This window comes from Hemitrygon akajei, chromosome 3 (assembly GCF_048418815.1).
Source record: "Hemitrygon akajei chromosome 3, sHemAka1.3, whole genome shotgun sequence".
In the NCBI taxonomy this organism is placed as follows: domain Eukaryota; kingdom Metazoa; phylum Chordata; class Chondrichthyes; order Myliobatiformes; family Dasyatidae; genus Hemitrygon; species Hemitrygon akajei.
Genome location: NC_133126.1, coordinates 134966240 through 134989686, shown reverse-complemented (window position 1 = coordinate 134989686; position 23447 = coordinate 134966240). Strand labels below are relative to the sequence as shown.

The following is a 23447-nucleotide window of genomic DNA, read 5'->3' as shown; positions in this document are numbered from 1 at the left end:
GAGAGAGAAAAAAATTAATAATAATAAAATAAAACATAATAAATAGGTAAATCAATTACATATATTGAATAGATTATTAAAGAATGTGCAAAAACGCCTCACCTCTTAATAAGCTGGTAAGGAAGGCGGGCTCTGTCATGGGCAAAGTACTGGAGAGTTTAACATCGGTAGCTGAGCGAAGGGCGCTGAGTAGGCTACGGTCAATTGTGGAAAACTCTGAACATCCTCTACATAGCACCATCCAGAGACAGAGAAGCAGTTTCAGCGACAGGTTACTATCGATGCAATGCTCCTCAGACAGGATGAAGAGGTCAATACTCCCCAATGCCATTAGGCTTTACAATTCAACCGCCAGGACTTAAGAACTTTTTAAAAGCTATTATTAATGCTTTTTGAGATAGTGATTTAGATGCATATCATTTTTTACTGAGTTAAGTATTGTATGTAATTAGTTTTGCTACAACAAGTGTATGGGACATTGGAAAAAAAAGTTGAATTTCCCCATGGGGATGAATAAAGTATCTATCTATCTATCTATCTATCTATCTATCTAAAACAGAAATACTGTATGTTAAAAAAAAGTGAGGTAGTGTCCAAAGCTTCAAAATCCATTTAGGAATTGGATGGCAGAGGGAAAGAAGCTGTTCCTGAATCACTGAGTGTGTACCTTCAGGCTTCTGTATCACCTACCTGATGGCACCAGTGAGAAAAGTGTATGCCCTAGGTGCTGGAGGTCTTTAAGAATGGACGTTGCCTTTCCGAGACATCGCTTCCTAAAGGTGTCCTGGGTGCTTTGTGGGCTAGTGCCCAAGAGGGAGTTGACTAGATTTACAACCCTCTGCAGCTTCTTTCAGTCCTGTACAGTAGCCCCTCCATACCAGACAGTGATCCAGCCTGTCAGAATGCTCTCCACGTACAACTATAGAAGTTTTTGAGCGTATTTGTTGACCTGCCAAATCGCTTCAAACTCCTAATAAAGTACAGCCGCTGTTTTGCCTTCTTTATGATGTGAAATTTGTTAATTTAGCAGCAACAGTTCAATGCAATACACAATCTAGCAGAGAGAGAAAAATATAATAAATTAATAATAATAAAATAAAACATAATAGATAGGTAAATCAATTACATGTATTGAATAGATTATTAAGGGGCCTTTGAGACTGCCAGAACAGGCTCTCCCATTAGCCCCCAGACGGAGTTACACTTGGAGCTGCAAGTTTCAGCTACCCTTAGAGTGGCCGAGTAGAGTCTGTGGCAGGTGTTGAAGGGGTGTCATGTCCCCTTGGGATTTTGGAGAAAGACTTTCCCTTAGTTGGCGACTTGATAAGCCCCCTTCGAGAAGCAGTTGTTTGCCTGCTAGTGGACCCACCTGGCCACTGAACAACAGACAACCTGTAAACCAGTCATACTGTGAGGGCATCTCGCTCTCATGCAGTGGGTGAATGTTAAACAATGTGACTCACAAGGATGGCCATGCCCTATGGTCTTCAATTGTTGAATGGAAATGGTGTATCGCAGATAGTGCAGAGAAATTTCCTGAGAGGGTGAGCCATCTCTATGAGCAGGTTATGTCCCTGCCCGATAATGACTACTGCAGCCATGACGAAATCAATACAATTGATCTTCACACAACCAGTGTGGTAAGCTATCTGATATGACCCCTGAGGAGAAGTGACAAGTCTGGTTCATGGAGGCTCCAGCCATTTGTGGGGCAGCAAGTAGGCCACTGCTCTTCACCCTGTGATGAGCAAAGTCAGCATGCAGGAGGGAGAAGGGGGTTCAACCAACTGACTGACTTGGTGGCAATAACACTGCCCTTTGGAGAGGCGAGTGGGCCTATGAGAGTCTGTACCAACTCTGGAACAATGGCCAAAAGACATGGAGATATAGATGCAGTGAAACAAGCCAAACTGGAAGATTCAATCAGACACTGGCTCACATTTTGTTGGAGCTAAGGTCCAGGAATGGGCCATGGAATTGAGGCATTTCATTGGTGTTTCAGATCCTATACTTGCAGGCAATGGGGTTGATGGAACACATAAAGGAGTTGTTAAAGCAATAGATTAAGCTATTGACCCCTACCTACACACTCCTGGGTGTGCTGCAACAAGTGATGGAACTCTTGAACTCCCAGTCGGTGAGTCCGAGTGGTCTTCAATGTCCCAGCATTTAGCAGTGTCGAACCCACTGAAGGCAGAGGCAGTGGAGTTGGAAGAGGAGTCAGGGAAGGTTTGGCTGTAGCAACCACAGGGATCACCAAGGTGCGGATGATGGTCAGACAAGCAAGAGTCCTCTCACAGAAGCAGAAAGGCTTTGGATGGGAGCCTTTCCCCAGTATGATACAGGCAGGCTGTCCCAGGAACTGATGCCTATGACCTCTGTGATAGAGACTGGCTAATGAGATAGCCACGATGCTCAAGCACACAGAGGATCTGCTGACCCAAGTATCAGCTGAAACGATGGTTATTCAAATGGTTGCCTTGCTGCATTTGGTGGCCTTAGACTAACTGCTCAGTTATGCTGTTATCAGTCAAGATTGCTGCACCTACATTCCTGACAAGTTGGGGTACATCACTCATCTCGCTGATCACAACTGGAAGTCAGTGGATAGGATAAAGAAAGTGGGGGGCCAGTTTCATTGCTATTACACTCCGAGGTGAAGCTGCTGGCATTTTGGAGTTCTAGGAAGCTTCCGGACTACCATGCTACACTGGGTAGTGAGTATTAGGCTTATAGTACTGGGTATTGTAGTTTAGCGTTTTTATGTAGTTTAGTGTGGCGTCTGTGGGGGGTTACACTAGCCTGAGGGCCAAATGTTACTGTGCCGTGTCATTTGAGGAGTGGAGTGTAACATAAAGTGTTAAACTTACCTGCTGATTGAAAGCCACTTCCGCTATACCAGTCACTGATTGGCCTGAAGGTTGCAAAGGCTCTCAGCCATTGGCTGGCTTTCATGTCACGGCTTCAGGTTCCAGGCACCCCAGGGATTTAAGAACAGCACATGCAAGAGCCTTCAGTCTCTTCGCTAGGGGCTCCCATTCCAAATGGGTTGCGACCCGGGCTGAAAGATCATTGGGAAAGTGTGCTGCAGAGAAGTGGGTCCATGTGCACTCTTAAATAAGCATGTTTGTTGAATGTTTAGTGTTGTACTTGTGTAACCTAGATGGACATAATGAAGTATCTGTTTGAGTCAGGAGTGTTCTTGAATGTCTTCTCCGTGGATTGTCACCTTGTCGTGGTGGAGAAGCTTGTGTGGTCTGAGAACTCAAGACCGATGCAGTTTGGAGCTATGCTCCTGGTAGGGTTACCCATGGCGGTAAGGTCAAGGGTGAGGTCCCTGACAAAGAACAATCCAACCAAGACCTCAACGGTGGAACAGGCAAATGAAGTTACTTCGAACTCAACGGCTGTGAAGGAGGATGAAGGCTGCAACAAATCCATCAGCTCCAATCGTCGTGGTTTCCATGCCACTGGAATCAGTTGGTTGATTTGTGAAGTATCGTGTGCTTCTTGGAGTGCAACATCAAATACACGTTAAACAAATACATGCACAGGCGTCTTCACTCTGTGAAGATCAACGGAACGAAGACCATCATCCTCGACCTCGAGGGATAACCACAAGGACAACGATGTTCTTGAATATTTAGTGTTGTAGTTTTGTAACTTAGGGGGCTCAGATAAGTATTTGTTTGATTTAGGTGCTTGCTTGACTGTTTGTAAGTAAATAGATAATGTACTTACCGTTAGTCTCTGCTGTGCCACTTGTCAAATCTGCTTCCTCATAGCAAAGATGAGGAGCATTTGATGGCTCTGGGCCTGTACTTGTTGACTTTAAAAGAATGAGGGGGTACCTAATTGAAATGTATTGAATATTGAAAGGGCCACATAGAGATGATGTTTCCTCTAGTGGGGTTCTTTAGGACCAGCTGGGCACAGTCTCTAGTCTCAGAATAGAAGAAAGTTGCTTTAGGACAGAGACAAGGAGCAGTTTCTATAGGTAGAGGTTGGAAATCTGTGGTATTTATTGTCACAGTGTAGAGACCAAGTTACTGGGTATATTTAAAGCAGAGGTTGATAGGTTCCTGATTAATAAGGGCATCCAAGGTTCTGGGAAGAAGTCCAGAGAATGCACTTGACAGGGATAATACATCAGCCATGAAGGTATGACAAAGCAGACAATGGGCCAAATGGCCTATTTCTGTTCCTCCAACCTGTCTTATGGTCTTATGGACACGTGCACTAAAGTGTCTGTTGTGTTACAGTAAAAATAAGTAAATCAAGTTTCTGCTAATGAAAGAATATTGACAAACATTAAATCAAGTTAATGATTTATGTTTAAAATTAATTCTTTATGTGTAGGTAAGTTGCAGAAAATGGGTAAAATAGTTTATTCTCAAAATGTGAGGTAGAGTGGAAAATTTTGTTGTGCACGCTACGCATTTTGTATGTTGTTCCGTTACAATAGCGCTTTGAGGCAGAACAAGAGAAAACAATAATAGGAAGCAGAATACAGTTGCAGTTTCAGAGAAAATGCAGTGCAGGCAGTCAGTGAGGTTCAAGGCCATAATGACGTAGATTGTAAGGTAAAGGGTCCATCTTATCGTTCAGGAATATTATAACAGTGGATAGAAGTTGTTCTTGACCCTGGGAGAATTGAGAATCTGGGGAGAATTTCTGTATTTATTTGGAGGTACAGCAGAGAATGACACTTGCTGGCCTATCGTGCCACACTGCCCAGCAATCCACCTATTTAACCCTAGCCTGATCCCAGGACAATTTACAATGACCAATTAACCTACTAACCAGTACATATTTGGACTGTGAGAGGAAACCGGGGCACCCGGAGGAAATCCATGTGGTTCACAGGGAGTATGTACAAATTCCATACAGACGGAGCTAGAATTGAGCTTTAAACTCTGGAGTGCCCCCAGCTGAAATAGCGCGCACTAACTGCTGCACTACCGTGGTGCCCAATAATATGGTAAGATCTGTGTAGATGTGTGCTCGACTTCAGCATAGACTCAGTAGGCCATATGGCTTATTTCTGTGCTGCATGACCATAATAAACATTCCCTCTCCATGCTGAGCAGTTTGGTTCATGGGTTCTCAAAGCTCAGTGGGGATGTTGAATTTCTTCATGAAACTTTTCCCTCCATTTTCCATGGCTGCTCTCACCATCCTTGAGACAGATTGGATGTAGATTGTCCGATCCTCACCTTTCACCATACTAGCCCCAGTATCCAGCATGTCATACTCCACTATTTCTGCCAGCTCCAACAGGATTTCCCCCACTTCCATTTTCTCCAGTTACCACTCTCTCTGTGCCACCCTGGCCCACTGATCATTTCCCACCTAGCCCTCCCCGTCCCCTGGCATCTCCCCTGCAATGGTAGAAGGTGCAGCATGTGTCCTCACAACTCCTCCGTCACCACTGCAGAGACAAAGTGTAGACTAAGTGACCATTTTGCAGAGCACCTGCACTCTATCTGCAATCTGAGCACCTGTTTACATGTTATTTCAACTCATCCTCCCATTCCCACACCATCCATTTTGAATTTTCCAGTTTCCAGTGATCTGCATCCTTGTATATTCTTCCACTCCCACCAGTATACTTGGGTACTTTCTTCCTTTATTCATATTTTCCATCCCTCCCCCTGTTCCTAATTACCTTTATTCACAACTCTCAGATGGATAGGATAGATATTGAGATGAGCAGATATGTAGGTGATGAGCCAGATTCCATTTTCCCATCAACCCACATATCTATCCATCAGCTCATCATCCCTGCACTTCTACTTCCATTTATCATCTCCCAGCCTTTCTCATCCCTCTCTCTCTTTCTAAAGACTGTCTTCCTTTCCTCTACTCTCTCAGTGTTGATGTAGGGACTCATTGAACATCCTTAACGCCTCCACAGATGCTGCATGAACTGATAAGCTCTTCCAGATGTCTGTATTCTGCTTTACTCTTTTTTTTCCTTCCCCTGTCCTTCTGGCTATTTCCACCCATGACCATGTTCAGAATAGTATCTGTTTTTTAGAGACTGACGTTAGGCACACAAATACTGTGCCCAGCCTAATGTAGCTTGAGAGAAACGTAGGCCTCAACACTGAATTTGTTGGCCTGGGAGAAGATGATAGTGTTGGTTTGCATATTGTTCCAATGAAGCTGGAAGACTTTGCTGTCAGCGTGGGTTATTTTGCATTGCCTTGACGTACTTGCTGCAGGTCTCAGAAGCATGCAGAAGGGTAGCAATCAGTGCTGCCATGAGTTTGTGCCAGCTCCTAATGTTTTGATCTTTGAGTATGATCTTTCTCAGTCAACTAAATGCTGCTGTGGTGCATTGAAGGCAATGGTGAATTTCATTATCAATATCTTCCCTCACCTTAGATGTTTTAAAGATATGGAAGTGGTCCATTTTATTCCATGCTATTGTTGTGAACCTTTCTTGTTGGCAGGCAGTGTAGTACTGTGAGAACAGTTTGGTAGAGAACCTTTGTCTTGTGGAAGTTGAGTGAATGAGTCACTTGGCTGGGAGCTTGGCTTTTGAACTTGCATAGTTGCCAGCATCATCTGTATACTACAATTCGACTGAGGGCTAGTTAATCTTGGTTCTCGGGTGCAGTGAACATAGATTGAACTAGTTTAGAAGATTGACACCTTCCTATGGGAAGTTGCTTAGAGGTGCAAAGAAAGATTGAGGAAAACATTGGACAGACTTGTTTGACACCAGTCCAAACAGACTGAGTAGAAGAGAAACATAACAGTGCCAGGGATTCTCAGCAGGTCAAACGACATCTTAAGTTTTTATTTCCGATTTCCCACATCTATATTTTTTGCTTTTAAATTAATGAGCTATGACCTCTGCTTTAGCTTTCTTTTCATTTTAATTATAGTCTTTGTACCGCTTTAGAAGATGAGACTGAATTTCTAAAAGAAAATTTGTATGCAATCCACTGCGTGGGTGCCTTGACAATTCTGCAGTATTTACAGCTGAGTTCAAGCTTTCTCTTAACATTCGCAGCATCAGACAACAGAAGTACCTAACTATATGTTGCAGAATAATAATGACTCAGTCAAATGCCACAGTCACAAGTTTAAACTGAAATAGCTGGTAACTGATTAAAACTTCTCTCAACAGAAAAAACTGCACGTACATGTGCATGAATCATAGGAAGTGGGCTGTTGAGAGAATTAGTAAAACATATGGATACTGGGATTCAGGAAGAGTGCAAAATCAGAGAAGATGTATTGAACCTAGTTGGGTCACAACTGGAATATTGCATTCTCTTCTGGTCAGTGGATTGAGGAAAGTATGAAGGTTCTATTTTCTAAAATGGAATGGTTGCAAAGATGAAGGATCTGAACTGCAAAATTAAACTAAGAACAATGTGATGGTACTCTTTGAAGCAAATAATTCTGAAAGAATATTTGATGACATTCTTCAATAGGATAAAATGAACGTGTTTCTAGTTCAAGGACAGAGGACATAGATCTAAAGATGGGGCAGTGGATCCAAGGAGGATGAAATAGAAAGCATTTTTTTAACACGGATTTGGAACTCAATGATAGAATCAATTAGGCTATGAAAAAGAAAATTAGATGGCCACTTGAGGAAAACAATACATGAAGGATAAATGGAAATAAGCAAGGATAAGGATTGTAGGACAGACTTAGACTGGCAGAGTTGCACAATGGCTAAGGCTGCTCCTTCATTATTCAGAGTTCGGGTGGAGTATGAACGGTCTCCATGGGCTTTTTGGATTCCATTCAGTGCTCTTAATTCATCCCACATTCACAGATCATATGACAGAGGAGCAGAATCAGGTAATTCAGCCCAAGTCTGCTCTGCTATTCCATCATGGCTGACTTATGATATCCACTCAACCCCATTCTCCTGCCTTCTCCCTGTAACTTTGATTGTCCTCACTAATAAAGAACCTATCAACCTCCAGTTTAAATGCACTCAATGACTTGGCCACCACAGCCATCTGCATCAGTGAATTCCACAGATTCAACACACTCTGGCTAAAGATATTCCTCCACATCTCTATTCTAAATGACCGTGCCTCTACATATAAGACCTCTGGTCCTAGACTCACCCACTATAGGAAACATCTTCTTTACATTCACTCTACCTAGATCTGTCAATAGTTGATACATGCCCTATCATTTTCTGAACTCGAGTACAGGCCCAGAGCCATCATACATTAACTCTTTCATTTCCAGAATAATTCTTGTCAACTTCCTCTGGACCCTCTCCAATGCCAGCACATCTTTTCTTAGATAAGAGAGTTCAAAACTTCTCACAATACTCGTATGTGTGGTCTGACCAATACCTTTGAAAGCTTCAGCATCAGCTCTTGTATTCTGTCCTCTCAGAAAGAATGCTAACATTGCATTTACCTTCCTTACCACCAACTCGACATGTAAGTTAAACTGCAGCAAATTGTGCACAAGGAACCCAGGCCCCTTTGCATCTCTGATTTTTGAAATTTCTCCCCATTTAGAAAATAGCCTTTGCCTTTATTCCTTCTACCAAAGTCACCTTACACTTCCCTACACTATATTCCATCTGCCACCTCATTGTCCCTTCTCTCAATCTGTTGAAGTCCGTCTGCAGACTCCCTGCTATTTCAACACTACCTACATATAACATGAAAAGAACTGATCACAACATTGACCCCTGCAGAACATCAATAGTCACCGACAGCAACCAGAAAAGGCTCCCTTCAGATAGATAGATAGATAGATACTTTATTCATCCCCATGGGGAAATTCAACTTTTTTTCCAATGTCCCATACACTTGTTGTAGCAAAACTAATTACATACAATACTTAACTCAGTAAAAAATATGATATGCATCTAAATCACTATCTCAAAAAGCATTAATAATAGCTTTTAAAAAGTTCTTAAGTCCTGGCGGTTGAATTGTAAAGCCTAATGGCATTGGGGAGTATTGACCTCTTCATCCTGTCTGAGGAGCATTGCATCGATAGTAACCTGTCGCTGAAACTGCTTCTCTGTCTCTGGATGGTGCTATGTAGAGGATGTTCAGAGTCTTCCATAATTGACCGTAGCCTACTCAGCGCCCTTCGCTCAGCTACCGATGTTAAACTCTCCAGTACTTTGCCCACGACAGACCATTTTCTATTCGTGCTGCTATCTTTCCTGTAATACCATGAGGTCCTAACTTGTTAAGCAGCCTCATGTGTGGCACCTTGTCAAAAGCCTTCTGAAAGTCCAAGTAAATAAAATCCACTGCCTCTCCTTTGTTGATCCTGCATGTTATTTCCTCAAAGAATTCCAACAGATTTGTAAGGCAAGATTTCCTGTTAACCATGCTGACTTGGGCCTACTTTTATCATGTGCCTCCCAGTACTCCAAAACCTCATCCTTAATAATGGAATGCTACATTTTCCCAACCACTGAAGCCAAGCTAACTGGCCTATAATTTTCTTTCTTCTGCCTCCCTCACTTCTTAAAGAGTGGAGTGACATTTGCAATTTTCCAGTCCTCCGTAACCATTCCAGAATCTTGTGATTCGTGAAACATCAATACTGATGCCACCACAGACACTCACTTCAGCTGCCCCTTTCGGAATCCTGGAGTGTAGTACATCTGGTTCAGGTGACTCATCTACCTTCAGAGCTTTCAGCTTCCCAAGCTCCTTTTCCTTAATATTAGCCGCGACACTCACTCCTGCTCCTCTCTTCTCAAATTTCTGGTGTATTCCACAGTGCAAACTGACACTAAGTATTTAAGTCTGTCTGCCATTTCTTTGCCCCGCCCCCCCATTACTACCTCTCCAGCATCACTTTTCCAGCAGTCTAATATCCACTCTCTTAATCTTTATATATGAAAAAAACGTTTGGTATCCTCTTTAATATTATTGGTGAGTTTGCCTTCATACTTCATCTGTTCTCACCTTATGGCTTTTTTAGTTGCCTTCTGTTGGTTTTTAAAAGCTTTGCCATCTTCCAAATTTGCACTATTTTTTTGCTATATTACATGCACTCCCTTGTCATTCTCTTTAAAAATACTTCATCTTTGAGATGGCCACAGGGGAACCCTGCACTGACTGCTTACTTCTCCTGGTGTTCACCCATCTACTATTTGAAGTCCACACTCTATCTAGTATGACCAGCTGTCAGTAATAAAGTTTTCAGACTCCCTAGATGATCCTGAGTACATCCAGCTTCAGCTCCCTAAAATATGCAGACTGGGAGATTAACTGGCAAATATAATTTGCTTCTAGTGTAATAGATGGGTAGCAAGGGAGGTGGGGATATTGCAGTGATAAGAGTTGTACAACATGTAAACGAGTTTGTGCTGACCATCAAGCACATAAATCCTATTTTATTCTCCCCCACATTCCCATCCACTTCTCAGCTGTACTCTAGGGGCAATTAAAACTGACTACTGTAATTCAACCATTAATCTGCCGGTCTATTGGGATATGGGAGGAAACGGGACATGTTAACGTAAAGGCAATGCAGCTAGCACTGGAGATTAGAATTAAACATCTTTGTGGTGTTACTGCAACACTCTGCCACACCATGATCGGGGTGCTGGGTGGCAAATGGTATCAGTGCAGGTGAGTATTCAGTGGTAAACAGAGTACAATGGACCAAAAGTTCTGCTTCTCTTTTACAGCTGTATTACTTATACTCAGAGCCCCACAGTAGTCCAGTTAGTGGAGCATCTGCCTCATGGCTCAATCCTACCATCGGGTGGTGCGTGGAGTTTGCACTTTCTTCCTGTGACCTCGTGTATGTCTTAAAGACACATAGGATAAGTTAATACACCACAGGGAATTGTCCTGGTTGCGTCGGTAGAACTAGAATCTGGGGAAAATCTGAATGTAAGCAGAACGTAAATTGGTGTAAATGGCTGTGTGATGGTGGACACGCTCTCTACGCCGAATAGCGTATCTCTGTGCAGTAACCCTCCAAGAAGACGGAAGAGAAGGAATCTGGAGCGAAAAATAGACACTATCTGCGGAAATGCAGGAAGCCGTGGTTCCGTGGGTATGGCCTTCGCGCATGCGCCGGCTCCAGGCTTCGGTGCGTGCGTAGATGAAAAATACCGCGTTGAAAAAAATTAACTTGTTTTGGATTTTATACAGGGGATCGATATTGGGATGTTATTTATTGCTCTGCTGGCTGATAATTTGTTTAGGGGAGGGGAGGGGGGGGCTGACTGGTGACGTCACCGGCCCGCCGCCGCAGAGGTTGTCGGGAGGTGAGGACCGACCGCTTGGTCTTTCTGGTCGTGGCGGCGGAGGGTGAGGATGTTCCGGCTCGGGCTCCTGGGCAAACGGCGCACTGGCTCGCCGGGTGTCATATTTAGCGATGGGGCCCGGAGTCGGCGGATGGAAGGGGTGGTTAAGTCTATTGTTGGCCACGTGTGGGGAAAGGGAAGCGAAGGATTGCTTTACTCAGGCGATGAGTCCCTCCTTCGTTTATCGGGGCCTTAAACCTCGTGTTGTGGCGATCCTAGTTCATCTTTATAAGGTGCTTATGAAAAGACGCATTAATTCTGTAGTTACTTTATCACGTGGGCTGCTCATCGGCAATACGATAATTTTCTCCTTTAGAATTCTGCAACAGTTGTTGGGTTTAAATTAACTCTTTGAATGATGAAAACCGAATAGGAAGTGCCGTCAGATGCGAAAACTGATGACCCTATTTAAAATCTGATTTTATCAAGCATTGAAGTTTTGTTGTGTAGAAAATGCCCTAGTTGAGTTGGAATTGTTAATTACCTTTTGTTCTCTTTCAGCAATGGATCACGGCCAGTTTTGTGATAAATTTGAATTGGTAAGTTGAATCTAATGATTCTGTCAACGTTAAAATAACTTTGTCTTTAATGGACAATGGTGATGCTCTTATTCATTCCCTTTGAAATTTGCATCAGATGTTTTGCTTAAACAGTACTAATTAAGTTAACAATCCCTCACTACTGACGATATCCATTGTAACAATGTTCAAAGCTGGTATTGTAGCGGTTATGGGCAGTGGCTTTTTATCGTTAACCTGTTAAGAGTTGTACTTTACCCCGTACCCCTTTTCAGATTAAGATTTTCCTTCCACATTCCAAAAACGTCACGTTAATAGGTGTAATTGGGCAGTGCAAATTGGTTAAACAAAATTATAGATTTTCTGTAAAAACTTCCATATAACAGGAAAGCTGCTATTTGTTTAAAACTCTTAACTGCAATAATTGCTGACATATATTCCATGGCATTACCTGCTGAAAGACCCTTGAGTAATAATTTGTACCAATGATGTTCTGTTAGGGCTGTCCTCTACCAATATATGCCTTTCCTATACCTGGTTATATTATACTTCAGTACAAATGGCTGCAAAGATGCTTTCCTTTACCTTTTAAGAAAAGGTTACCTAATTTTTCTGAAGTTGTACCAAAGGAAAATCAATAATATCTGGACCCTGTTATATCAGACCACATCTGGGATGAAGTCTGGTCAGGAACTTGACTTTTCAGATACTGCCTGGCCAGAGTATTTCAGCAATTTCTATTTTTTAAAATCTGAGTTCTATGTGCCTTGCAAAGTGAATGACTAGAGATGATGAAACCAAACTCAACAGCTGGAATTACCGTCAGATTGGAAAGTGTTGATTACTGGTTTTCTGATCATGTCATCGCCTTTGATACAAATGAGATGTTGATGGTTCTTGTTCTAAATTGTTTTCTCTCCATAACACAGATCAACATTACTTAATTCAAAAGTGAAGTTCTAATGTGAAACCATCTGAGCCGAGCATGTCTGAGTGAAGAATGAGCAATTGTCTGGCTTCAGGTACTTAAGCTGTTTCAGTTTACTTCGTTTACGATGAAATGCTGTTGGGTCTCCAGCGGTGACCATTTCTTTCAAACCTTGGCCTGTTTAATACTCTTGGTAATGAAGTAAACTTGGGCATTTTGAGAAATCAGGCAATGGTGCTATGTTAAAGCATAGTTTTGCTGTACGATATTTTAGCACAAGTGTTAATAGACTTGTATTTTTGTGATGAAACCAAACTCAATTTGCTGGAATTACCGTCAGATTGATCAGTGTTGAGTAATGGTTTTCTGAATGCTGTTGGTATAAGTTTCTTGTGTGACAAGTTGTAAAACAAAAAAAGTGTTCAGAAGGATGTCTGCTTTGTCTTTAGGTTGTAGTGGTATTCTGCCAGATGCCTGCTTGTACCCTGGAAAGATTCTTTACAGGTGAGCTTACAAGTGATATCTTAATCCAATATTTAAATATAAATAGCATTGATTTACTAATTATTGCTGGACCTGTCTGCAGATGATGATAATGTAAGTAGGAAGTGCCGTCAGATGCGAGAACAGATGAAACTTTACTTTCTGATTTACCAGATGGGTGTAAACACTTGTTGCATATATTATGTATGAATTAGTACATCTTCTGAAAATTGTATTTTCTTTTCAGCAGCTGGGATGAACAGATTCACTATTTGTATATTCCTTTGGTGAGTGTCATTTGATGTGAATAGTAAATTTCAATACTTTTTTTCTGAGAATCAATGTAAATCATATTTTAGTATTCTGAAATGTTTGTAATTTAATGTTTAATTGATGGTTGGAATTTAATTTGTGCATCAAGCACTGCAATTTGTATGTCTAACCTTTTAATATTTTGCTTTTTTTCTCTTACAGTACAAGTGAAGCTATTGAAAACATCTGAAATATAAACTATAATCTATATAAATTTGGGGTTGCAAGTTTTTTAATAGTGCTACTCAATGGAAGCTTGGTTAGCTAGCAGTGGCACGAGTGAAACTTGTAATTTTTTTTGTAACGACTTGCAATAATTCTCATATTTGAATTTGACTATGTTGAATATGACAAATCCAATTAAACTTAAAATAAATAAAGACTTGTACTGATTTGCGTTACTGATTCTATACCAGGTGAACTGCGCATTAATCCAATTATACATTACACTTTTGAGGTGGATTGGTTCCTTAAATCATATTAGATGAGGGATAAATGTGGCCACATCTGTACGAATGTACTAAAGTGTTAGCTTGTGTAGATGTGCGGTGGAACCTAATAGGTTGGTTACAGCAGTATATAGGCTAAGAAAGTATGGATTCAAACTGGTTCCAAGCAGCCGTTGGCTGTGATGTTAAAAATGAAGCAGGCTAGAGTGCCCAAAGCTGCATAAATATTTTGTTTCACAATTTTTTTTGAGAAGTTTATGAAATTCAAGTCAAAATAGATTGACCAAGGTACATGCTCGTCTAGGTCCTTTGACCTAAATGTACTAAGAAAGGTGACTTAATTGAAATCAATTCTAGCTCATGCTATTAATGCAAACTGTTTACATGTGTATTAAAATTCAATTTTATTTCAGTTATATTTATGGCAGTGCAAGAAAAATCCAGTGAGGGAAAAGTATATTTTGGATCACAGCCAGCAAGCTTGGTTCCTTTTATTTCATTAAATTAAAGGTGGAAAGTGAAAACTTTGTACAGACCTCACTGCCTCTGTATTGAAGTTTACCTCAAACTAGGACAGAAGCTGTGAATTCAATCTGGTTGATGTGAAGACAAACATGCAAATTGAGTGGGGTACAGGGCTCCTGAAGGATGTTGGATGATGTACCATAAAGGGTTAACTGTAGGTCAAGCCTTATTGAAGGATATGTCAACTCTGCATTGACTAGCTTTTGAGCTATGGAGCAAACAAGAAAATCAGATGCTGGAAATTCTATCACACAAAATGCTGGTGGAACACAGCAGGCCAAGCAGCATCTATAAGGAAGAAGCACTGTCAATGTTTCAGGCCGAGACCCTTTGTCAGGACTTAACTGAAAGGAAAGATAGAGGTTTGAAAGTAGTGCGGGGAGGGGGAAATGTGAAATGATAGAAGACCAGAGGGGGTGGGATTGGTGAAAGTGATACAGAGCTGGAGAAGGGAAAGGATCATGGGATGGGAGGCCTTGGGAGAAAGAAGGGGGGGAAGCACCAGAGGGAGATGGAGAACAGGCAAACAACTAAATATGTCGGATGGGGTAAGAAGGGGAGGAGGGGCATTAATGGAAGTTAGAGAAGTCAAATGTTCATGCCATCAGGTTGTACCCAGCTAGTAATACAAGATGTTCCTCCAACCTGAGTTTGGATTCATTTTGACAGTAGAGAAGGCCATGGATAGACATAGAGTGGCATATTTTGAGCTATGGCACAGGATTTCAGTTTCAGGCACCCCAGACATACAATGATACTGTGTGTGAGATGCTCTCTGCCAGAGGCTCCCTCACATTGGGTTGTGGCCAGGTCTGGAGAACCACTGGGCCTGTATGTACAGCTGGCCCTCCTTACCCGCGGGGGATTGGTTCTGAGACCTCATGCAGATGCTCAAGTCCCTTATTTAACCCGTCTCAGTGCAGTGGACATTAGGACCCAGCGGTGTAGCTCTGAATCCGTAGTTCTGTTCATGAAAATAATCACGATTGGAAATAATAAAGCAATTGGAAAGAGGTGAAATGCCATTGGTCACTGGAAAAGTGTTAAGGCTACAGTCAATCAACGATCGGAACAATTTTAATGAAGCATGTGAAAGACCCTGCCCCGATGAAAGCTACAATTATTACTAAGCAATGCAGTGGTTTAATTATTGAAATAGGTATGTTTCTTAAGTTTTATATGCATAGAAAGGTAAGAAAAACATTTGACGCTAAATAACACCGGATGTATCTGATCTGACTTAAAGACGTACTCGGGAACAGAACTCGTTCTTAACCCGGGGACTGCCTGTACTTTTAAGTCATTTCTTGATTACTTATAATACCTAATACAATGTCAATGCTATGTAAGTAGTTTAGGGAATAATGACAAGAAGAAAGTAGTCTGTACATGCTCAAATGAGTGCTGGAGAGAGAACTTATAGATTTTCCTGATCCGTGGTTGGTTGAATCCACGCATGCAGAACCCGTGGATGAGGGCCGACTGTACACCTCTTTGTTGAATGTTTTGTGTTAGACTTGCGTAATGCATTGAGGATATCTAGCTGGGTGGTAAGGTTGGGTAAGAGTAGAGTTCCCTCAATGATTGCCTTCCCCATATGCATTTGAGCAGTACAGGTCAGATGGTGACCACGTGCTCCCATACCTGACATGGGGGGTGGGGGGGGGGGTAGTGCCTTTAGTCCATGGTCCCTCTGAGACCAAGGAACTGGTGGGATTGGGGGATAGGTGTAGGCTGAAGATGGGAGTGCCTCTGTCAATGTGATATTGGATGAGGGAAATCTGGAGTGATCCATCTAATAGAGAAATGGATGTCTTGGGGAGGGGGGAGGCTGTTGTCCCAAGGGGTGGTAAGTGCTTATGAAATTAAGTGGCAGTAACAATGAGGGTCAGGTAACATTCCCTCCTAGAGTGGGGTTTAAAGCCCTGGGCAGAGCCTTTTGCCAGGGGCTCTAATTACAGGTATACAGTCGGCCCTCCTTATCCGCGGGTTCTGCATGCGCAGATTCAATCAACCGCAGATCAGGAAAACACAGAAGTTCTCTCTCCGGCACTTGTTTGAGCATGTACAGACTACTTTTTCTTGTCATTTTTCCCTAAACAATACAGTATAACTACTATTTACATTGTATTAGGTATTACAAGTAATCTAGAGATGATTTAAAAGCGCAGGCAGTCCCCGGGTTATGAATGAGTTCCGTTCCTAAGTCCATCTTTAAGTCGGATTTGAAGGTACATCCGGTATTATGTAGTCTCAGTAAAACATTTGTCATAGTATATATTTAACCTTTCTATGCATATAAAACACTTAAACATACGTATTTCAATAATTAAACCACTGCCTTGCTTAGTAATAATTGTAGCTTTCATCGGGGCAGGGACTTTAAAATGCTCCATTAAAATTGTTCTGATCATTGTCCGTTGGTGTATCACCTCTTTCTGATCGCTTTATTACTTACACTTTATTTTCAATCGTGATTGTGATTATTTTTGTGAACAGAAACACTGCGGTTTCAGAGCTGCACCAGGTCCTGAAGTCCACTGCGCTGAAACAGGTTAAACGAGGTCCGGGCTTCCGCTGGGTCCTAAAGAACACCACATTCAGACAGGTTAAATAAGGGACTTGAGCATCTGCGATTTTTGGTATCCACTGGGGGGGGGGGGGGTCCCCTGAACCAATCCCCTGCAGATAAGGAGGGCGGACTGTATACCTGTACCACAATAGGTGTAATCCAATAGTAGACTGAACTAATCCCAGCCATGGTAAGGTATTTTGTTAACAGAAGTACCTCCTCACAAAGTGCTACCTTTAATGGGACCAACAGTAAGGGGAACCATAAATACAACATTTGGTTGCTGGATGGGTTAGAGTGATAGAAGTGCATGTAGCCATATCTGGAAGATGGGTAAGCAGATGGGGGTGGAGGATTCTGTCCTGTGGCGTTTTTAGCGCTGCTTAGGGTGGGGGTCCAGAAGAAGCAGGTTGACACCTTTCCCACCTTTTAATGCAATGTGGAGCTGAACCTGAGAGAAGTTGGGGAATGGCATCTATCAACCCTCCCCAGATAAATAATTTTTCTGGTCCTAATGAAGCATGTTGGCTCAAAGTGTTGACTGTATACCCCTTTTCAAAGATTCTGCCTGGTCTGCTGAGTTCCTCCAGCATTTTTGTGTGTGTAACTCCCAGATAAGGGTTTGATTTACTCCTTGCTGGGTTCCCTGTATATCTGTCACTGGCGGATCCCCCGAGAGCAGCAGCGGTTGGGGGTGGGTGCAAGGATGGGGTCAAGGCAACTGGTGTATATGCTCACTGGCTTTTTCCCAGTCGGGGGGTCCGATGCTTTGCGTGCCCATTGCAGTGCATTGGGGGAAAGGGAATGCGCAGTAACGGATAGTGTAAGTGGACACTAGTACTGAGCATGCTGTAATTCCAGGTAAACCTGACTTGATGGGGTTCCAGGCCACAACAGAGGGTTCAGGTGGTTTCCGTATTCCCACCTGTGAGGTTACCCTACAGGTGCCCATCAGGCCAGGACCCATGACTGCCTTGGTGTCTGTGTCTCCTATGTGCATTCTGGGTGTGAATGCTGAGGGGCAGTTCCCTGCAGGATCACTTTACCTTTCATTTGGCCCAGTTGAAGGTACAAATGGGATTGCACTCCTCAGGGTGGTCAACCCCAAACCCTACTGGATCCCGGGAGGTACCATAGAGATGCCCTGGTGCGTGAGCAAGTAATTCGCCCTGCCACCTCCCCCCTACGATAGCTTGGTGAGATAGAGGGATGGGACGTGGTGCAAGACTATCGACTCCTGAACAAGCATGCATTGCCGCTCTTGGCAGCTGTCCCACATGTGGTGACCATTATTGAGCACGTAGGAGTAGAGAGGGGAAGCACTGGTATGTACTGGTGGTTCTAGCCAATACCTTTCTCTCCATTCCTGAGTCCGGAGTCGTAAGACCAGTTCGCCATAAGAATTTGGTTAAACATCACCAGCGTGTGTTGTAAAATATGTTAACTTTGTGTCAGTAGTACAACATAATACATAATAGAAAAAAACTGAATTACTGTGCGTGAGTCTACAGTAGAGCTAACAGAAAATAGGAAAATTAAAGCAGTTAGGTAGTGTTCATGGGTTCAACAGGTTCTCCTATTAGTCCCTAAGCAAAGTGGGATACCCCTTGAGCTACAGGGTTCAGTTATCCCTAAAGTGGCTGAGTGGAGCCAGTTGCAGGTGTTAATGGGGAGTTGCGTTCCCTTGGGATTTTAGATGAAGATCTTCCCTGAGGTAGTGACCCCCTTTGAGAAGCAGTTGTTGGCCTGCTAGTGGGCCCTCCTGGCCTCTGATCGTGCAGTGGGTGAAATCTGACAATGTGACTCACAAAGGTGGCCATGCCCAAAGGTCTTCAATCATTAAATGGTGTATTGCTGACAGGGCAGAGAAAGGTCCCGATGGGCTGAGCAAGCAGTAGTGGACGGCTCTCCACCTTGTTGGGGGGGGGGGGGGGGGGGGGAGTCCAGCCAACTAGGTGGCTGTGACTCAACCCCTTCCTAGTAGAGACAGGACATGTCTGAGTCTATACCGACTCCTGGGGGCAGTAGCCAAAGGCATGGTATGGATGCTTTAGTGGCATAAGCAAATCTGGGAGGTGCATGGGTGACATCTCTGGGGTGCCCCTGTTGGGAACTTATCTGGAGGGTTGAACATCTGGCAGCAGATTACAGTTCACCATGTAGATGCCCACAGTTCTCGGGACATTGAGGAGGGCATTCATAACACTGCTGTAGATAGAACAGTGCAGATCAGGTTGGCTACAGTGAGACTGGGAAGGAGAAGGAGGACCTGTTGGTCTGGGCACACTACAAAAGTGGGCATTTAGGGGTGGATGGGGCAAGGAAATGGATGGAGGCTTGAGGGGTGGTGTTAACTTATGACGAGGCCAAAATAGTAGCCGTAGATGCCCGAGCTGCCAACATGTTAAGGCCAGGGGATAGCCGGCAGCTCCCTCAGGACACATCTGGAAGCGTACAGGAGCTGGTCAGATCTGACAGATAGATTATAAGGGAAGGTTATATTGCGTCTTATATAACCATATAACAATCACAGCACGGAAACAGGCCATTCCGGCCTTCCTAGTCCGTGCCGAACTCTTAATCTCACCTAGTCCCACCTACCCGCACTCAGCCCATAACCCTCCACTCCTTTCCTGTCCATATACCATATACCTGCGACAAAGTTGAAAAACAGCATGTGTCAACACATTAGAACCCTGGCGGCAGTGCCGTGTGACTATGCTGACCAGAAAAACATAATAAAAGGGTTTCAGTGCTTGTTATTTATCTATGGGATCTCCTGGGAAATTCAATCAGACAATGGCTTACATCTTCAACCCCAACGTCCAGGATGGGGCTGCAGAATCTGGCATTTCATTGATGATTCACACCCCATATTACCCAGGCAACGGCACTGATTGAACACATAAATGGGTTGTTGCAGCAGCAGATTAAGTTATTGACCCCTAACCACGTCCTCCAGAAATGACTGAGTGTGCTGCAGCAAGTGGTGGACCACCTGAACTCCCGGCCTGCAGGCGTGGGTGGGTCGCCGGTATTCCAGCATTTAGCAGTGACCGGTGCTCCAAAGCTAGATAAGGAAGAGGAACTGGGAAGGTCTGGGTGCAGCAACCACCAGAATATGTTCCCAATAGGGGCGCCCCAGAAAGGCCACCCATGCACCTCCCAGGAGGGGTAAGTGTGCCAAATGGCAAAGTGGTGGTCACTGGCAGCAGAGATGATGCTGACCGGCGGTGGGAGGTCCTATGACTACGCAACCAGGAATCACTATGTTGGGTTGCTTGATGTGTATAAAGACATCTGTACACTTCCAGATGTGTCCTGAGGTTCCCGCACTCTGCGTCCTGAAACACCCAAACGATCTCCAAACTGCAAACCACACGCTCCGACAGTCCCAGAATCACATTCAAGGCTGGAAAACTAACGTAAAAGAAGTGAAATGTGTGGCTTCCTGATCTATCCAGAAGATGTCGACTGAAGAAACATTGTGCATAGGCACCAGAATTCCTTGATGACAAGAAAAAAACTGTTGGAGGACTTGTTCAATTCCACTGTGCTGTTTTGGGGGAAACAGGGAAGAGGTAGTCCATTCCAGTCAACCTCACACAATTATGCAGTCCTTAAAAAACCTGAGCCTTAGGGAGCCCCCCCCCCCCACCACCAGTGAAAGAGTGTTTTAAGGGTTGCTATATCCCTACTTATTAATTGTTTAGCCCATCCCGACCTTGAAAGTGATTCCCCAGCCAGCAAGGAAGGGAAAGGATTGTTTCTTAAGTGATTTGATCAGCACCCGTCCAATCAGTCAGTGGGACACAGCGGGTGTGAATAGGAACGGTATCCTGGGACAACTGTGTCTACACCGGATGGGGCTGTGTAGGTGGACACTGAATGGATATGCGGCTCCCCCCCCCCCCACGGGGTAGTATGGTGTCTGCTCTCTGGGGTATGTGATGCCATACATACACCACCTCAGAGCCCTGGATGAACACACTGCTCGCAATGGTCGGCCCAATAAGTGGGTTATCACAGAAGCGGTAAGACTTTAGATGTTGGCCTTTCCCTAGTATGGTACGGCCAGGCTGTCCCAGGAACTGATACCTATGACCTCTGTGATGGAGATGCCCATAGTGCTGAAGCATGCGAAGGATGAACTGATCCGAATACGATGGCTGTTCAAATGGTTACCTTAGACTGCATGCTCACAGAGAAAGGTGGCTCTTGTGCTGTTATCGACCAAGACTGCTGCAGCTACAGGCCTGATGGGTCAGGCAACATCACTCACTTGGCTGATCACATCCAACAGTCGGAGGATAAGATTAAGATTCCGGGGGCAGCTGGTGGATTTTTGGGGCACTAGTAGGTTGGTGGACTACCATAGTGACTATTGGGCTTATGGTACTGGGTATCATAGTTTTGCATTTTATATGTAGTGGTTATTCTAGCCTGAGGTCACGGTTTTGCATCTTTCAAGGGGTGAAATGTAACATGAAGGGTTAACTTAAGGGTCAAAAGCTGTTTCGCTGATTGGCCAGTTCTCCCATAAGAATAATATGTGCATGACTCTTAGCTAGGGGCTCCCTTCAGATTGGGTCACGACCAGAGCTGAAGAACCATTGGGAAAATGTGCTGCCGATAAGATGACCTGTTTGTTGGATGTTTAGTGTTGTAGTTGTGTAACTCGGGGAGGGGGGAGGCTTTACAAAGTACCTGTTTGAGTTAGAAGTGTAGTAGTTTCGTAACTCAGGCAAGCATGAGTAACTTGGCTGAGTGTTTCACTCTTTGTAAATAAATAGTTAACATGATTACTGGCAATCAGCATCTTCTGTTGCCCTTACCGAATCTCTAAATCTGCTTCTGTGTGATTGATGGGGGCTGGAGGCGTGGGGAAAAGGGTATAGGTTCAGATCTACCCCTGTGAGTATTTTCTAGTGCATATGAGCTGAACATTGGAAGGTCAAGATCTTGTGAACTCGCAATAGGAGATCCCTGAAGAATGAAGCGTATTCCACTAGCAATGTTTATAACCTGAGATTTGTTGGAAGATCTAGGAGGCTCTGCATTGTGCGGCTCCAGTTATAGGGAATGTGCCGACTGATCATCAGCCATCCGGCCATGGTGAATGTGGTACAACTTTGATAATGGAGAGGATAAGCAACAATATCACTTGTGAAAGAAAAGTGTGTAGATTAAGACCATCAGGTCAGGGGAGGTTGTCTTTAGCGAAGATTACTGCAGACCCTGGGCTACACTCTGTCACTGGACCAACATTGATAACTGATTTGCAATGGCTATGATATTTAAGGAACTTGCACACAAGCATCTGCTATTCTGAATTGTCCTCAACAGTGCATTTCAATGAACAGATGGGACAGCGAAGACCAAATGGTGATGCTTTATGTATTATGAATAAGCTTTATATTGTTCTGTTCATCTATATTGGGGTTGTTGTATGTTAATTTTATTGTGGGATGCATAATCATGAATCTTACAAGTATTAAATTCAGTTGTGTTAAGTTGGTTTCTAATTGTACTGTGGTACAGTAAAACACTTGCATACTGTTCAAAGAGATAAATTCTTTACAACATTGCATTGAAACAGTACAAGGTAAAACAATAACAATGCAAAATAAAGTGTTACAGAGAATGTGCCCTGCAGGTTGACCATGAAGTGCAAGGTCATAATGAGGTAGATCATGAGGTCAAAGGTCCATTTTATTATACTACGGAACCGTTAAATTGTCTTATAATGGTGGGGTATAAGTTGACCTTGAGCCTGCTGGTGTGTACTTTGAGGCTTCTGTATCTTCTGCTCGATGGCAGTGGGTGGGATTTTTGATTGTGTTGGCTGCTTTCCTGAGACAGTGAGAAGTATCCATGGAGGTTTCTGAGATGTGTCCACAACTCTGCAGTTCCTAGCAATCATGGGCAGAGCAGATGCCATAATGCATCTGAATAAGATGTCTTTTTATGGTGCATCGATTAAAGAATAAGTGAGGGTCAAAGGAGATGTGCCATAGTTCTTTAGCCTCCTGAAGACATTGAAGTAATGTTGAGCTTTACTGGCTCTGGTATCTAGATGTCTGGACCAGGACAGGCTATTGGCGATGTTCACTCCTCGGAACTTGAAGCTCTCAACCCTCTTGATCTCAGTATGAATAATAGCACAGAAAGCAAATGCTTCACAGAATAGAAAAGTGACAATTTATTGTTTAAAGATTGGGATGGAACAATCCAAACCAAGTACTGTGCAGTTTATCCTATAAATAGGTTGAAAAATGCATCGCCTTGTCCCTGAGGTAGCAGCACAGATCCCATAAGGGATAAACAGTTAATACAAAATACATACAGTTTAAAATATGAAATGCCATAAGCTGTG

At 43.4% G+C, this 23447-nt stretch overlaps 1 long non-coding RNA gene and 4 other non-coding genes across 5 annotated transcripts; all 5 read left to right on the top strand.

Moving 5' to 3' along the window:
• The first annotated feature begins 11257 nt into the window (after positions 1 to 11257).
• LOC140725420 (uncharacterized) lies at positions 11258 to 13917 on the top strand. Its single transcript, XR_012098345.1, has 6 exons — positions 11258 to 11517; positions 11786 to 11823; positions 12732 to 12824; positions 13180 to 13234; positions 13461 to 13500; positions 13688 to 13917. It is a non-coding gene; the product is annotated as an uncharacterized lncRNA (long non-coding RNA).
• Positions 11636 to 11705, top strand: LOC140725833 (small nucleolar RNA SNORD49). Its single transcript, XR_012098483.1, has one exon. It is a non-coding gene; the product is annotated as a small nucleolar RNA SNORD49 (small nucleolar RNA).
• Positions 12589 to 12660, top strand: LOC140725839 (small nucleolar RNA SNORD65). The gene has a single exon (XR_012098488.1). It is a non-coding gene; the product is annotated as a small nucleolar RNA SNORD65 (small nucleolar RNA).
• On the top strand, positions 13030 to 13102 carry LOC140725838 (small nucleolar RNA SNORD65). Its single transcript, XR_012098487.1, has one exon. It is a non-coding gene; the product is annotated as a small nucleolar RNA SNORD65 (small nucleolar RNA).
• On the top strand, positions 13312 to 13381 carry LOC140725834 (small nucleolar RNA SNORD49). The gene has a single exon (XR_012098484.1). It is a non-coding gene; the product is annotated as a small nucleolar RNA SNORD49 (small nucleolar RNA).
• Positions 13918 to 23447: the final 9530 nt, after the last annotated feature.